This window comes from Varroa destructor, unplaced genomic scaffold, assembly GCF_002443255.2.
Source record: "Varroa destructor unplaced genomic scaffold, Vdes_3.0 BEIS01000006.1, whole genome shotgun sequence".
Lineage (NCBI taxonomy): Eukaryota > Metazoa > Arthropoda > Arachnida > Mesostigmata > Varroidae > Varroa > Varroa destructor.
The window spans coordinates 7,887,125-7,902,294 of record NW_019211459.1 but is presented as its reverse complement, the minus strand read 5'-3'; the positions used below and the strand labels follow the sequence as shown (position 1 = coordinate 7,902,294).

General features: G+C 42.3%; 2 protein-coding genes across 10 annotated transcripts in view; one reads left to right on the top strand and one right to left on the bottom strand.

Annotated features, from left to right (window-relative positions):
• The window catches only part of LOC111252566 (annulin-like), an 80,819-nt gene that overhangs the window by 42,864 nt on the left and 22,785 nt on the right, over positions 1 to 15,170 (top strand). The window contains exon 1 of one of the 7 annotated variants that reach the window (XM_086992042.1): positions 5,708 to 6,008. The exons of the other annotated variants lie outside the window; for them this stretch is intronic. The gene's annotated coding sequence lies outside the window, so the exon portion shown is untranslated. Of the gene's footprint in view, positions 1 to 5,707; positions 6,009 to 15,170 lie in introns of those variants that run through there. 7 annotated transcript variants of the gene reach the window in all.
• The window catches only part of LOC111252567 (uncharacterized), a 60,286-nt gene that overhangs the window by 40,425 nt on the left and 4,691 nt on the right, over positions 1 to 15,170 (bottom strand). The window lies entirely within an intron of this gene.

Genomic DNA, 15,170 nt, shown 5'->3' with positions numbered 1-15,170 from the left:
TCGGCTTATTGCGCCATAAAAGTCTTGCGGTAACCGATCCACCAGATCTCAGTCCGCCCGATTGTATCCAGGAGGGGCATCATTTTAGTGGCGCACGAGAAAATGACGAACGGCCCAGAAAGTGGCGGGGGCTCTATGCTGTAGACAGACGGCACGTTATGGGAGGCCTGTACCGAAAAAAGATGTTAAATTCTACTAAGTAGTAAAGGAACATAACGATAACATCCTTGCTAGTAGGCTGGCTAAAATGATGATAAAGAATCTTTGTCCGCCTACAGTCTGAAATGGGCAAGCTGTGTCGAGAAGGCAAAGGTGCTGAGTTTGCCTGGAGGACATTTTCGCTTTACTTCTAATCTAAAACTAACATTTTTTTTAGCTTGACTAGGATACGCCGTTCAGCTTTGCCTTCGATTTTAATGTTGAGTGTGTTAAAAACCTATTCGTCGTTCTCTCGTTTACTTTTTTTGTTTGTAGTAAAACCCAAGGCGCTTTGTACTTCAATCTAGTATCTATAATTTTCGAGTATTTCTCCTAAAGGTATGAGCATTTGATCTGCTGGACTTTTCTGAATGAATGAATAAAAAACTGAACGATCGGCCAATCTGTTTTTTGTAGGCCAGGCCCGTATGTATCCTGTATGTAATATTTAAAAAAAAACAGTCGATATATATATATATATATATATTTGAAAAGCTCATTGCGCGTATTTATCTAGAAATTAGATTAGAAATTTGTTTTGTGCTGAAGATACAGTGGAATACGAGTAATCGATTAAGTCGATCTAAATTAGTTCGAGCATATTTTAGCTTGTCAAAAAACTGCATTTATTTATCATACATAAACGCGCGCGCATGTGATCGTCTTGTACACTTTTCTTCTTAGAAGTATCTTTGCTCTTGACACGGATAGCATTAAGCTTAAATTATGGCGAAACCCCGTCTTGTGAAGACCTTCATACGATTCGAAAACGTCTGTCGTCCAGTTCTGTCAGTTGACTTTCACACATCATCTTCATTGATCTTCTTTACCATTGCTTTTTTGTCAACTATTATAATAACGCCGTAGTACGGCTTCGCTTTCGAACGGGTTGTGTGAGGCAAACTATATAATAATTACGATACGTTGTATAGTGCAGTCGAATATCTTTTCTCATCCCGGATTAGCAGTTGTACGTTCTCTGTGCTCCGCTAGATTTACTACGATACGTTCTCTTTCTTAGAGAAGAAGAATTTTTCAGACAAAGGAAAGCAGCGCTTGGCTGAACGGAAAGTCACTTTTCGATCAGGCGATTTTAGCTTCTTTTCAGTCATGAATTATACAAATTGTCGAAAGCGCAAATCGGCCCCTTTGCTAACTTTCTTTTTGTTTCAATCAACGAATCATAACAGTGTATACCTCCTGTACAAAGATAAATTACGTCAAATGTAACTGTATGCACTGCGAATCACAATAACCACGGTTCGACCGTGAACTGTCCTACAGTTAAGCTTAGCTACTTTCTATCCTTATGTTTGACAGGAACCAAAGGGATCGCTGCTTCTGATCCTACTAACCGCACATAGATGCTACACAGTTCAAACGAAACAAGAAGTTACTTATCAATTTAAATGAAAAGTTAAACCTCCTGGGTACGCGAACGGCCCATTCGAATAACAAAGATCTACTCCGTCTGAGAACGCAACCCTTGCTGCCATACGTATCAGAATCTGGTCGTCTCCAGGCTTAAATATACTTCGTTGCTTAAATTATACATATGCGCACAAATGCAACGTTGACAAAAAATGTCCCCAGCTCATAAATTGTTCCTAATGTTGTCGACCAGACTTCACAACAGCGGACACCATGCTGCTTTGGACGCGCTTCGATGCACCGTTGGGGCCTCTTTGCCCATCTTCCGCCCTCGCTTTAACTGACCGGACGTTATCGTGTTCAGCATCTGCTCCCATATGGGCTTCTCACCAACGCCCGTTGTAAGCCTGCGCCTGATCTGTTGAAGGATCTACCACCAGCGGGATCATTATCGCTGAAGAGTACAGTAACACAAAGCGGCAATTGCAATAGTCGAACTGCTTCTACCGACTCGAGCTAATCAATAGGCTGTTTTGCCCCTAAGCAATCTACATATTGGCTTAATGACTGATATTAGATCCGATTTCATCTGCATCGTGTGTACACCCGCCATTAGCATGTGCTGACGAGGCATCGCTACCATCGTCTATAGATTCTAGCTTCAGGTGACGGGCCAAGTAGTTTTTAGTCTTATGTAGCTTTTGCTATTAGAAATATAGGCGGAGGTGGCGGATCGTCACTTGTTCAGTGGGATTTTTAGCAGCAATTCTTTCTTATTGCCGATACTCGATTCATAATAATAGCGGTAAGAGTAAAGATTTAACGTTTGTTAGGTTCCTGCTGTCGACAAGAACAGGGCATTGTAGCTCCGTTGAATTTATAGAGTACCCTACTACGCATTCGATACCGGAACCTGTTCAAGGCAATGCATCGCTGCGTTCAGGCGGTCAGTAACGTCGTATCTGCAGGGTTCGGCTCTAATGGATTCGTAACGGCTGATTTGTTGGCGGGCGTCTGCTAACAAACAGTACCCATAGCTCAGCGTGACCACAACATGACGACTGCCGCGGGCGTTTATGAGTGCAGTCATGCCACGTAGATTTGTGATGTTGAAAACTGAAAAGCCGATGTAACTGCTACTCTTGTAAGACACAAGTCCCGCGCACCATACTTCTCCTATCCGATTCGTAAACGTATTCTTTTCGTAACTCTATTTACTTGCTGGTACCAGCCAGTCCATTGGCCGCTAGTTCCACCGACATTGGTCTGTAGCAGACGATTCTACGCCTCATAGAAAACCAGCGGCTATGCCTTTAGTAGCTATTGCTTTCTCGCGACCCTACAAACGCACGCATGCTGCCGTTTTTTAATAGCGGATAGTTGGAGAGAAACTCAGCCACCGAAGATATGACTGGCAAGCAACACCTTTGATGGCAATGAAAGCGCTAAATCTAGGCTGTGATGATGTCGCATAGCCATTGACAACAAAGACTGTGCCCAGATGCGATATGGGCAAAAGACGAAATTAAAACTGTTTATTTTCGTTTTCATCTGCTGTATCTTCATTACCAGCAGTGCTCTAGGGTGCCCAAATCCATGCAATAATGGCTAAACGGCCCTACAACAGTGATGATTCTCGTTGCCAGATATTCCCATCCGAATTTAGCTTCAATACAATCCTTTCAAGTTTTTCTTGTAGTGTAATGACCAAATAGATATGTGCAATAAGTTATGGCATAAACGAGATCGACAAAAAAATAACCAATTATCGCAATGGCGGTATGACAGAACTAATCAGCGGCAGGCGCGTTCTACACGGCGAGCAACAAGCGTAAAAAATTTAAGAGTTTTTAATTGTGTGCAGTTGCAAACGTCTACATGAAAAATATTTGCCGAGTACTCAATTAGGCAGTTAGCCTTATTTATTATATAAACCTTAACTTTGTGATGTTCTTCCTTCGTAGGTCCTTCCTCTTTTTTTTTTCCCTATTGTCAGCTAATTCGATGCCGATTACTTGGTGAAACGGATGATGCCACAACGAAATTAACGAAATCTTTAGCACGCCAACCAACATAGCTTAATTGTTGTTCTTCCTTTTGCTCTATTGGATGTCATTATTATCATTACTATAAGATAAAGCTGTGACTCGATAAGTCACTAATTATCCCGGCCGCATCATATTACATAGGTATTACTGCGTTAAAAATAGAAAACATATATCTACACATGTCGGCTGCGTTGCGGCGGATAGCTAACAGATTATATATATATATAACAGAATATAAAAATACTAGTAAAAAGACATAGTAATGAAATAGCATAGTAGATTGTTTACTGTAAATAGAAGTAGATAAAATTAAATCATCTGACATTTGCGTGTATCCTAGTTCATTATGAACGTATTAATGTCAACATATTAAATAATTATTTCATCACATCTATCCAAATGATGCGACTAAAATATGATTAAATAGGCATGGAACTTGGGACAAGCGTAAAGGCCTGTGCTATCGCACGCAGAACGTGTAGACTGGTCGACTTCCTGCTCAGTTAGATACGGATATTTATTCTTTAAAAAATACAGCATTATATAGGAATTAGAAAATTCGAACTACGTTCTTTAATTACTAAGAAGATGAAGTTCGAGAACGATGTACTGGTGGCCTAAATAAAGTGTCTCCCAAGCGAATTCGCATCTTAGAGCTTCTGTATAGAATAACTAACTTGCTAATGATATAAGACAACATTTCCAATAACATTTTCTCTGCCTTATCCGGAATTCTGTTTTCGTCACGTTCTGTACGTTTCCAGGCTGTGCGCTAAATTTCAATGAAGAGTATCTACGCTGTGAGATATACACCGGCTCATTACGTTGGAATATACTTTTGTACAACACAACGCCATGCGCAATCACAGATTTTAACGTATCCAGAATCGTGCATTTTCGTTAGAACGAGCGTTACGCTTGAGCGTACTTTTTAATTACAATGGAACATAGCCAGCGTTAGGTATTGAATCAGAACTGATCTGCATAGATATTTTATGCTGGACTATTGGTTTACAGTGATCTTCATCGGAAAGCCTAGATAACAAGGACAAATTTTGTTGATGACGGTTCGTTTTCGCGAAAATGAGTATATTGGTCTAGGTATAAGCGATATATTGGTTGCTGTGCCTAACATTGTATATATAGCTAGAGTAAGTGTATCGACTTCCACGCCCTCGATTGCGTTAACATTGCATTACAGACCGCTTTACTTGTAACTTACCTCCACTAAGCTACGAAACTTAGATACCTAGAAGTGGATGTACAAATGTTCTTTAACAAAAGCGGATCACTACCTACAGACGTATCTGGCAATGCAACAATACACGAATTTGTTAATTTATTTTATCTGTAAATTAATCTGAATTCATATAATAATATAATGGCACTTAGTGTATAGCCTGCGTGCACTACCCGTTGCAGCGATAAGTAGGCATGTATACAAGATTGCGGTTACCTATAAAAGCTTCTTTAGACAAATGCGTATGAACGACATAAGCCTACCTGTGACAAGTGATATCTTCCTTAACTGGGAAATGTTCATTTGCCAATGATTGATCAGCAACGTATCAGCGGTCGTCAAAAATCGCCCCCCGGCGAAAACCGCTTAATGGATACCGCAAAGTAGAGCTGGGCCGATATTGCGGTACACGTACTGCGTATTGATCGCGATTACAAAGCCGTGAATCAATCATTTGTAAGCATACCCATTCAGCCAGCCGATCCCGCCAGCCATTACGACCACAACAGAGCCACTCGTTTATAAAGACACTATATAGGATTGTTAACCAGGAAGCCAATACTATGAATTTTCTCATAAGATGTATGAAGGCTGCATTCATGGCAAGCAAATACACACAGATACGCATGCATACATATATACACATGCTCACAAGCGCAGGTATGATGACTCTATCATGATCTATTCCCTGCCTCTAATACTTGTTCTTTGTTCTCAAAGGCAAAATTCGAAAAAAAGAAACTGATGACTAAAGTCCGTAATAATGAATGCATTGAAGCTAGCTTCAGAGTACAGGTGTGACCGGCGCAATTTTGGCCGAGATAAACAGTCACAGTGTCGATCCATCCTGCCAGATCGTTGAGGGATATCTATTGAGAAGTTCGGGGCGTGACAGATGAAAGATGGTGGCAGTGAAGTGACTGATACGTCTTCTTTTCGACCTTCACAATGTGATGGTGTCTGTTGAAGTGCTACTCAGTGCGATGCTCTCATTCGTTCTCGTGTTGGTAGTGCGTTCGGTTTCGTAGAAACGCTTGACAGAACGCTTGTTATCGTGTGAGCTCGTAATGTAGACTATCAACGTATAACCGGACCTTACGGACGGCGTTTTACGTTATTGAAAAGGTTCTATCTTGTGAAGTCAATTGGAGGTGATTAAGAGAAAAGTATCTATTGAACGGTCAATGAATTACCGCCGATCATCGCTCGCGTGTTAAGTCGATTCATGTAGGCGAATACTCATTCTATATGGAAAATATATCAACTTCTCGATAAGCTCATTATTCTATGACAACCAATACAATTTCATAACAAAATTGAGAGATAGCCATAGATATGTAAGTTTATTGTGTACTGAGGATGATCGCGTTTGGCAAGAGGACATATAAAAGTAATTCGATTTAATCTTATACGTCTGTTTGCCTCATTCAACATTTAATCTGCGGGTAGGTTAAGCACAATTATCATTTAATCCTGCTCCCAGTTTTTTGCTAAAATTCCCTTTTCAAGTAAAAGTTTCTATCTCCGATCAGTATCGGTATCAGCGCCGAAATATTTGATGAATTTTATATGTAGCAAGTGTTACTGGCCGTTCATTAGGAGAACTTACATCATCTTGCATTACCATACAATGGTTGGACAGTCAGATGCCACCCGTCCTGGTTTGACACAGTCAGGAAAATGTGTTGTCAGTTCAATCTAGTGATGTGCTACTATATAAAGTTCTATGCAATACACAAAAGCAGAAGTCGAGCTTGCACAATGTAAGCACCATTTTTACAATCACACATTGACGCAAGTGGCTTGCATGTGGGGCATACCGCTCGTTTCAAACCTGTATTTAGCTATAAGCATATATTCTATGCAGGACAGGACTGGTTGGTAAGCCATAGAGCATACGAATGACGCCAAGATCCTTCTGTTATCGCCTTCGACTTCATTCGACAACCCTAGGATTCTTTTTCAATTAACTTAGAATCGTCTATCAATATGATCGAAGTATCTATTTATTAGTAAGAATTAGTATGCAATGCCGCCGTCATTGCAGTTTCAGGCTGGTGTCTCATCGTACCTTACGATAGCACTGCAACTTTCAAAGAAAAGATGCCCCTTTTCATGGACTCTATTCCTGCTTGGCTTCAGGGGTGTTTCGGCGACAACGACCGAACCCCAGAATTCTTTCCTGTTCATTGGCTGCCGCCGCCGCCGCTGTTGCTCGACGAGCGCCTTCTTCTGAAACACTTCGATCTTTTATTCAGTACTACTTACTACTAGTACGATTATCAATTCCATAATAATAGTTCCACTGCTCATTGATTTTGATTGAATTGGACGAGTCACAGCTCACGCCGACATCATTGGGCTATACAAGAAGGGCATTACTTTGTTTGCTTTTGCTTGCCTTTGCGGCATCATCGTCGTTGATTTTGGTCCGCTTCATGTCCTTTTGTTCGACAGGCACAAGCTGCTTGCGAACTGCAGCATGATCTGTGCACTGAAGTAACATCAAGTGTTTAGAGTAGGCCATTCGTATGTAGCATGTAAAAGCTGCCTAAGGGCTTGTCAGATTGACTGTGCCAATGATCACGGCGAATTGACAGGCGAACTGATACACGTAGAATCCAAGATGGTTCATCAGCAGTTCCTATTAGTTAATGACAAGGTAAAGAAAAACAGTTTTCAAAAGTCTAGGAACAAATGGGGAGCTGTACTATGGCGATGCGATGATCATGATGATGTAGAACTTCAAAGACGATTTTTAGCTCTATTGACATCGGTATCGCCATCCTCGCCGTGGCTGCGGCGTTCAGCTTGGTGAAGTGGTCTGGCATCACCTGCGACGTATGTGTCTGCTACGTTATGACGTATGATACAGGATTATGTTACCATTCCAGCATCGCTTCTCGTCAAATCTAATATTATTTGTATGCAGGCGTCGCTGTTCTGTTCAGATCTTATCCATACTTCATTTTTATATATCCAGTTAGTACTAGTTCATTCGTTGTTTTTTTCTTTATTTTCGCGTTTTGTCCGGTTCCTCCAACCGATTGAATCCTCATCGTATTCATTTTCGTACGACTGCCACGGAATCAAAGGCCTCTGCTGCTGATGCTGCAGGTGTTAGAAGGCAACGGTCGTCTATGATATCTGAATTGAAAGAGAAACAAGTTTTTGGGGAGGGATTCATAGTAGCTTTGAGCTTAGATCGGTGCCACTTGGTTCTACGAAGGATGCTGACGCTACTGAGCACCGGTCAGTTAGCAGCGGTCTCTGCCATTTGCCATACTACGAGAGTAGTCTGATTGCATGCATCAAACTGAATAAATAGGAAGAAAGAATAGGAACTCGTATTTCGACAAAAATTAAATCGACTATCTACGTATGGGCCAATCTATCTATTGTTGCTGATCGCTTCCCCTCGATTAAGTATCGCTGAGAGCGTAGTCGAGTGGCATTTGACCAGCTCTCACCAGCAATCGGCTTTTCCCTCTATTCATTTTATACAAAAGCGTTTAACAACCACTTGCGTCGCTGCGGCCGCCTGGACGTCGGACACAAATAATAGTCGCTGATGACGCTGCTACCATTGGCAAGCGTTGACCTGTTTGCACCATGAGGCATGGTAGTGTAAATGTTTCGTGCCGCGGGACAACTGTCCCCTCGCCCCCTGTCAAGACGACAATGGATTACGGGTGGCAAACCCTTTGAAGATCATATCGCGGTGTAGCTCACATTTTGGAGCGTTCTATTTTTCTCTCGTCACCTTTGTTCTTTTACGTACTCATGCGCATATATTAACTGGTTTGCCATCTTGCGCGGACGCATGTAGGTCGTGTAACTATAAATTATCGCTATGGCGGAAATCGCTATTTCTATTATTGTGAATCGTTACCTGACGTTTTCCGTTAAAAGCCAGGGCTAAACAACAGAAATGGCTAATCCATTACTCGTTGATTGGGTCACAAAAACCATGGCATCGTCGCTTCGTTGGCCGTTCAGTGCCATTCGATAGATGCAAGGCCCAAATTTGTGGCAGATAGATAGTGCTTCGGGAGGTAAATTCGAGAAATTTCAAAAATAGCATGAGAAATATATACTAAAACAACCCTATAATTGTAACTAAGAGCTAATTCAATTGTAACCAATATAGTTTTTTTCCCAGAATATCTCAGAGGGTAAATGGCAAAAATACCAACCTGGATTTTGGAGCAGATTTACCAATGTTTACACCGTAACCATCGGCGCTGTGTTCCCAAGTTCAGCTCCAATTTTCTTTTCTAAAAAAGAAGAACCGTTTCCGCTAGGTTATTGAACGTTGTTCGACGAGTCCGAGGGTTCGATGTATTAGCATTGAACAATGAACAACGAGTCAAGTCGACCCTAGAACCCCTACCCCTGTAATAACAACACCCCCCCCCCCCCCATAAAAACGAAAGCTAGTTTCCCTACCACCCACGTGCACAAGAACATGTCTGTAGGACATTTTACGATTTGAAAGACCCGTTTATGCGCCTTTTCACTGCTAAACTGAGCGGATCTTCTATCCAACCGTGAAAAAGGTGCACTTCCCACCATTCAACAACAATGAGGTTTATGTCTAAAAGCGTTTTCTTATGTCTTTCATTACGATTGGCGGCGGGGGGGGGGGGGGTAGGGTGGACTTATATAGTTCTCAGCTTCTACAATGTACGACAACTACGAACGATGAGGCGTTGTTGTTGACTTCATATTTTAACGGTCACAAGCGTTGGTATTGTCGTCGTTGTCATCACTAACCGGCAGTTATGTGCTGGTGATTCGTTCGTCGGGCCAGTTCAGCGATGATGTTCCAGGAGAACGATGTGTAGGGAGTTAGGGATAAAGACTTCTCTGACCATCGAATAAGGCTCGTTCCGCCAGTGAGTGGTCATCTTCGTTGTGGCGGGATGCACGTGGTCGTTCCTTCAGTTCGCGCGAATACATCCAGATAGGCCGGGATGTATGTTCATATATCTTTACATTTATTCTCCTGCATCTTTAAGCGTGAAAAGTTAGGTGTGTGAAATATGCCAAATGGTTGGTCGGCTGGCTTATGGATATGAATCTGTTTCTTAGTTCAACAGTAGTGCGGTTTGTTTTATCCCGGAAAGACCGTGCCGAGAATCGTTCACACTTGCGGAGAAAAACGCGCTGTACTACCACTCTCGGCAGTGCGTGCCACTACACCATAGTACGAAAAAAATCATAGACACTAGCAGCCGTTATACGACAATAGCATCAGCCCCAATATTAAATGTTGTTCTTAGCACCAACGCCTGACGACCAAGCAACGGCCGGTCGGGCGTTAGTGGTGCGTTACGGCGGGAGCGAAATGAAACGCAACAGCGTACCATGACGGTGGCGGTGACCACGGCGTCAGCGGTAGTGCTCTGGGGTGAAATTAGCATCCGCAAATTTAAACTAGCTGCCGAGGGGGATGGGCGGAAGTACAGGCACCAAACGAGAACCGGCCTATAGGAAGGGACCGTTAATAGCATTGTGAAAAAAAAAAAAAAAAGGACACTGCTGCAGCAGCAGCAGCGACTAGCGGTTAGATAACGGTAGCGGACGCGATACAAAGCCGTTGAAGTCATTCGAAGGTGCCATATAGGAATCGAGCCCTTGGCTTCTCTTGGCTATCGTTCCTTGGATGTTTTCGGCGTTTTTACTCTCACCATTACTGGATTGCGTCTGCTTTACCCGCTATTGACTTAGCTCATGGGTAATTTGTACACCGCATAATTCCAGAGCGTATCAGTTCTTCTATATACTTGAAGCTGATGAGACAGGTTGCATTGGCTAAACCAGTGTAGCTTTTTACGCAGGCAACGGGGCTATTAGTTCTCTGCGCAGGTTCCTAGTTGCTGTGCCTCATCTGGCTGCTTCTTCGTCGTCATCAAAATTTTCTTTTTTCTTTCGTTTGAGAGAGGTACGGACTGCTTCTAACTATTATCGTGAGTGTCGGTACCAGCGCTTGCACCATGCCGCCCCATCTCTACCAACACCCCAACTGGATACCGTTACCATGTACGTCTTCCTTTGCGCTTACGCAGTCGCCGCTGTATCCTGCTTGCAGCAACAGCAGGTAGCAATCAACATGCGCTGGAGACGATAAGGCCGACAACAATGGGATGGTGAGACGCAGATGCTCTATAGGGATAGAAAAACAGTAGGAAATGATAAGGCCGATCATTGGTAGAGTCAGTTACGGTGAGCGTGAAGTGACGGAGGGGGGCGGTAGGTGGCTGGGGGCGAGTTTATTCCTAGAAAATGCGACTGCTCCTGGTTCGAATTAATGCCGACGACCATAGCGGCAGCTGTGTTAGCAATAGAAGCAGCAAACGGAATGGTCCGTTGAATCTGATGACAACTGGGTAACAGAGCAGCGTTGAGTAGACACAGTGGTGTCCATGAAGCACTAATGGGCATTGCCATGGCAAAGTTTGCTCCGGCTTAGGTAACAGGTCTTGACGATGGACGAAGTACCGTTACGGACAGTACAGACAACAGGAAAGCACTCGCATAAGATTAAATACATATGAGCCGCCTTATAAAAAACAAAGAGTAACGCCGGTCAGAACTGTTGCTCTGGGACACTATCACGAGAAAACGAATCAGGAAGAAGCGAATAGCGGCAGCGTTTGTACCATATGCTCATTGCTGGCCGATCTGACACCGTCTAGTATACAGACGCATTGTGAATTTGTTATGCTAGCGCGAAGTGCTAGCTTGCACCGATGCTACAATTACCACAGTACGGACGTCAGGCGAACCCGTCCTTACCGTCGGCGTCGGTAGCACGTGGTCGAAAGGAATCATAACCGTACGTGCCTGTAACTTTGTGGTATCCTGTTGATGTTGTTTTCAATAAAAGTACGGGTTTGAGAATTGTGTCAGATATAGTCACGCCTATATGGAAATATTTGTCCTTGTGATATACTTCAACTAATTGTGCGTAAAACAAGCGAACAAAGGTATACAAACGAATAAACATACGGAGGGAGTGTGACGAGACAGAACAACACGACGTTACCTTTTGAATACACGAGTCGGTATAATGTATTAAAGGTGACTCCGCGTGCTATTAAGAAAACGATACGGTTCTTCGAAAAGATGTCCTTTTATTTCAGAATAATTACACAAGCGCCCAATGAGTATGTCTCGTGGTTCAGTGAAAGAACTAAGCCAGGTAGCGGGGTTAGTGAAGAAACAGCAACTGTTGCTCGCGAAGAAGTTGCGTAAGTTTAGGTGTGGCTCCTCGATTCGTTTGCCGAATCGTGCGTTCTCGTTCTTCAAAAATTAGAAAAAAAAATCACGCTGCATGGTTGAGAAGCAAAGTTTCTAGACCGTCAAAATATCAAACAAGGAAAACATCAAAAAAACTTGATATCTCCTCCCTAAGCTTCTGGATGAAACCGTTGAATTTTACCCAGCAGCTTTATTCACAGTACGGTGTTCGCTCACAATTTAAAAGTTATAGTCACGATTCCACAACAACTCCTCGATAAATCTTTTATATATAATATATATATATATATAAAAGATTTTCCAGAGATGTTATTCATTAATAAATAAACTCTGTAGAAAATCGGTAACCATTTCTAGCGAAGAAGTTCAATGGACATGAAAGATCGAACTGGTTGAGTCAGCCACAGAACGGACAGCTAGTTCAGGTTACATAAGGATAATGTTAGAGTTGAGAGAAAAAAAAGTAACATATAATTTGCGTGAATCGCAGCAAAGCTTAATAACTCCGATCAAATTAAATGTGTTTTCTACTGTCGTGCTTGCCATGCCTTGCCGGCAGATACACTGGAAATCGAAACAACACATAAATCAGGACATCTAATCAAGGCTCACTAAGGAGGGAAAATGTGTGTCGGAATAACTAAGAAACTCTGGACTGCCCTATCCTGAGCGACAGATCCGCACAATTTAATGAATCGCACACTTGCCCTCTTACTAATAATAACAATCATTTTTTTTTAACTTCATCTCAAGTTGGCATGGAAATGTAATATTAAGAACGCGTATCATTTTTTTTTTACAGTGTAATAAGGCATAATGATGTAGCTTTGCTTTCGTCTGTATTTCTTTTTTCCAACCGTTGTGCATGCGGAATGTGGGCATCCATCCGATCGCAAGTTGCGTTCAATTATCCGTCGACAAGATACGATTTATTGTATGTTCTATAGACTTTAGGCTAGCTGGTAATTTTTTTACGGAACGAAGCAGGCGCCTGCATTAACTCCGAATCACGAAATAGTTATCACACTTCATGGACGGTGAAGCGAGCCTTGATAAGTATGATATCCTTATCTAACGATTTTTCTCCTATTAATTCAATACGCAGATGGTAATTTTTCGCACACAAACCTCTATATTTGTTATGTACATAAGTATCATTGTTTTAATTGCTATACCTTATTCATTAAGCGTTTCTCAGAAGGACAGCAGATAGTAAATGATAATAAGATCTAAGACATACAAGGTAACTTCGATTGATGTGCTATTCATAACCAATTCAACACCACTCGGTGTGTTATCAAATACGCTCCTGTATTCCTAGGCCCTGCTGTTGTCATACAAAATTACTTAGTAATAAGTAAAAACTTGTTGGCTTACCATCTCTCGATGGTAAGCCATCGAAAAACTTTATTAAGTTTTTGCTTTACTTTATTAAGCTAATGCAGGAACTCGCTTTCGCTGCTAAGTGGTTCGTGGACAATTATAATTCAAATTTATTTAGAATTATGCATTTTCTGTTCCGTTTATTGCTCCGGTAACCTCTCCGTAGATCGCGTTATCCGCTGACTATTCTATCTTTTCTGGCGTCCGCTTTTTGTGACAGACAAAAAAAATAGTTACAATTTGACCGTTTGCCAAGCAAATGCAGGAATTTCTATGACTTTATTGGATCTAGCGTTGGCTGCAATAGCACAAACATAGTTTCCAGCGTTTTCATTCCATCTCAGTTGGCTAAAGTTACCTGATTAGATAACGGATTCATTTCATCGAAACAGATGTAAATTGTTTCCGTCTTCGAGAGAACAATCCTCTGTGGGCGGAAAAGGAATACGTGTCAATCGTCCCTATGTGCCAACAGCCATAGAACTTGGAACCCGTTTTACTGCAGCAGAAACAGCAACGTTAGCCGAAAAACATTACGACAGAAGTCAAATACACTTAACGCTATAGTATCCTTGCGACGCTGTACTGCGGCAGGGAAGGCACCACTTGATCAAATTCTACTCGGACGCTCTTCATTGAACCCTGTATTCTGCTGGCCGTATACAACGACGGTGGTGGTAGCGCCGCGAGTTCTATCCGGTGCGATAGTTTCACCAGCTCGCATTGATTACGGCAACTATGGCTGTATGCGTTCTTCCATGGCTCAAACAACGGGAGAGCCGATCGTCGCCTGTTTGCTTCTGGCCAGTACCGCTGTTGCCATTACAGGCGGCGGCGCCGCCGCGACGGACGTAGCAGCGAACGTCGAACAGTCATCAAGCTTCAACCCCCTTTGACCCGTTCATAATACGGTGGCGACCTCGAAAAAAAACTGACCGAAATGGCAAAAAAACATGCGTGCGCATATTTCGGTTATGCCGCATTACTACTGCTACTACTAGGCAAATGTTCTGATCCGACGTCGGATGGATTGATGGCGAGGCCGTCTCAGCCTGAAAGCCGGTTTTCGTGTTCCCGCCACCACTGCCATCAACGTAAAACGGGTCTCTGTAACTTATATATTCGCTCCCTCTCGTTTTCTTTCGCTCCTTATCCTTCTTTATTCCCTTTTTTCCCAATATGGAGCCATTGGTAAAAAGCGGCGTGCGTAGTTTTTCGGTTACGACGCATCGTTACAGAGAATATGCGTCGATGTTTATCTGTGCGAGGCACGAAGAGCTCTGACGATTAATAGAAGTATTATTTGTGGATTTTCTTATTTTTTTTTTCGTCTTATATGTGCTTGTCGAGCTGCTCGTGAGACTGCTACGAGGCACCAAACTTTTGCTCGTTTTCTGCATCACCATAGGGCCATTTTTCCCTCAAATTCTAATGTTACGTTTATTTTACTGATTATAGTAGAATAAGATTTAACAAGAGTTTCTGGTTGAAACCGACTAATAACGGAAATAAGAATACTGCTTTAATAAACCAATAACATAGGCTGCTGTTTTCATCGGGGTAACACTTACGATAATTTCGTCTAATTCAACACGATAGATTATTATGTTATGCAATTTGCTATACGAGCACATTAAGCAGAACACGCTAATTATAATTCCACA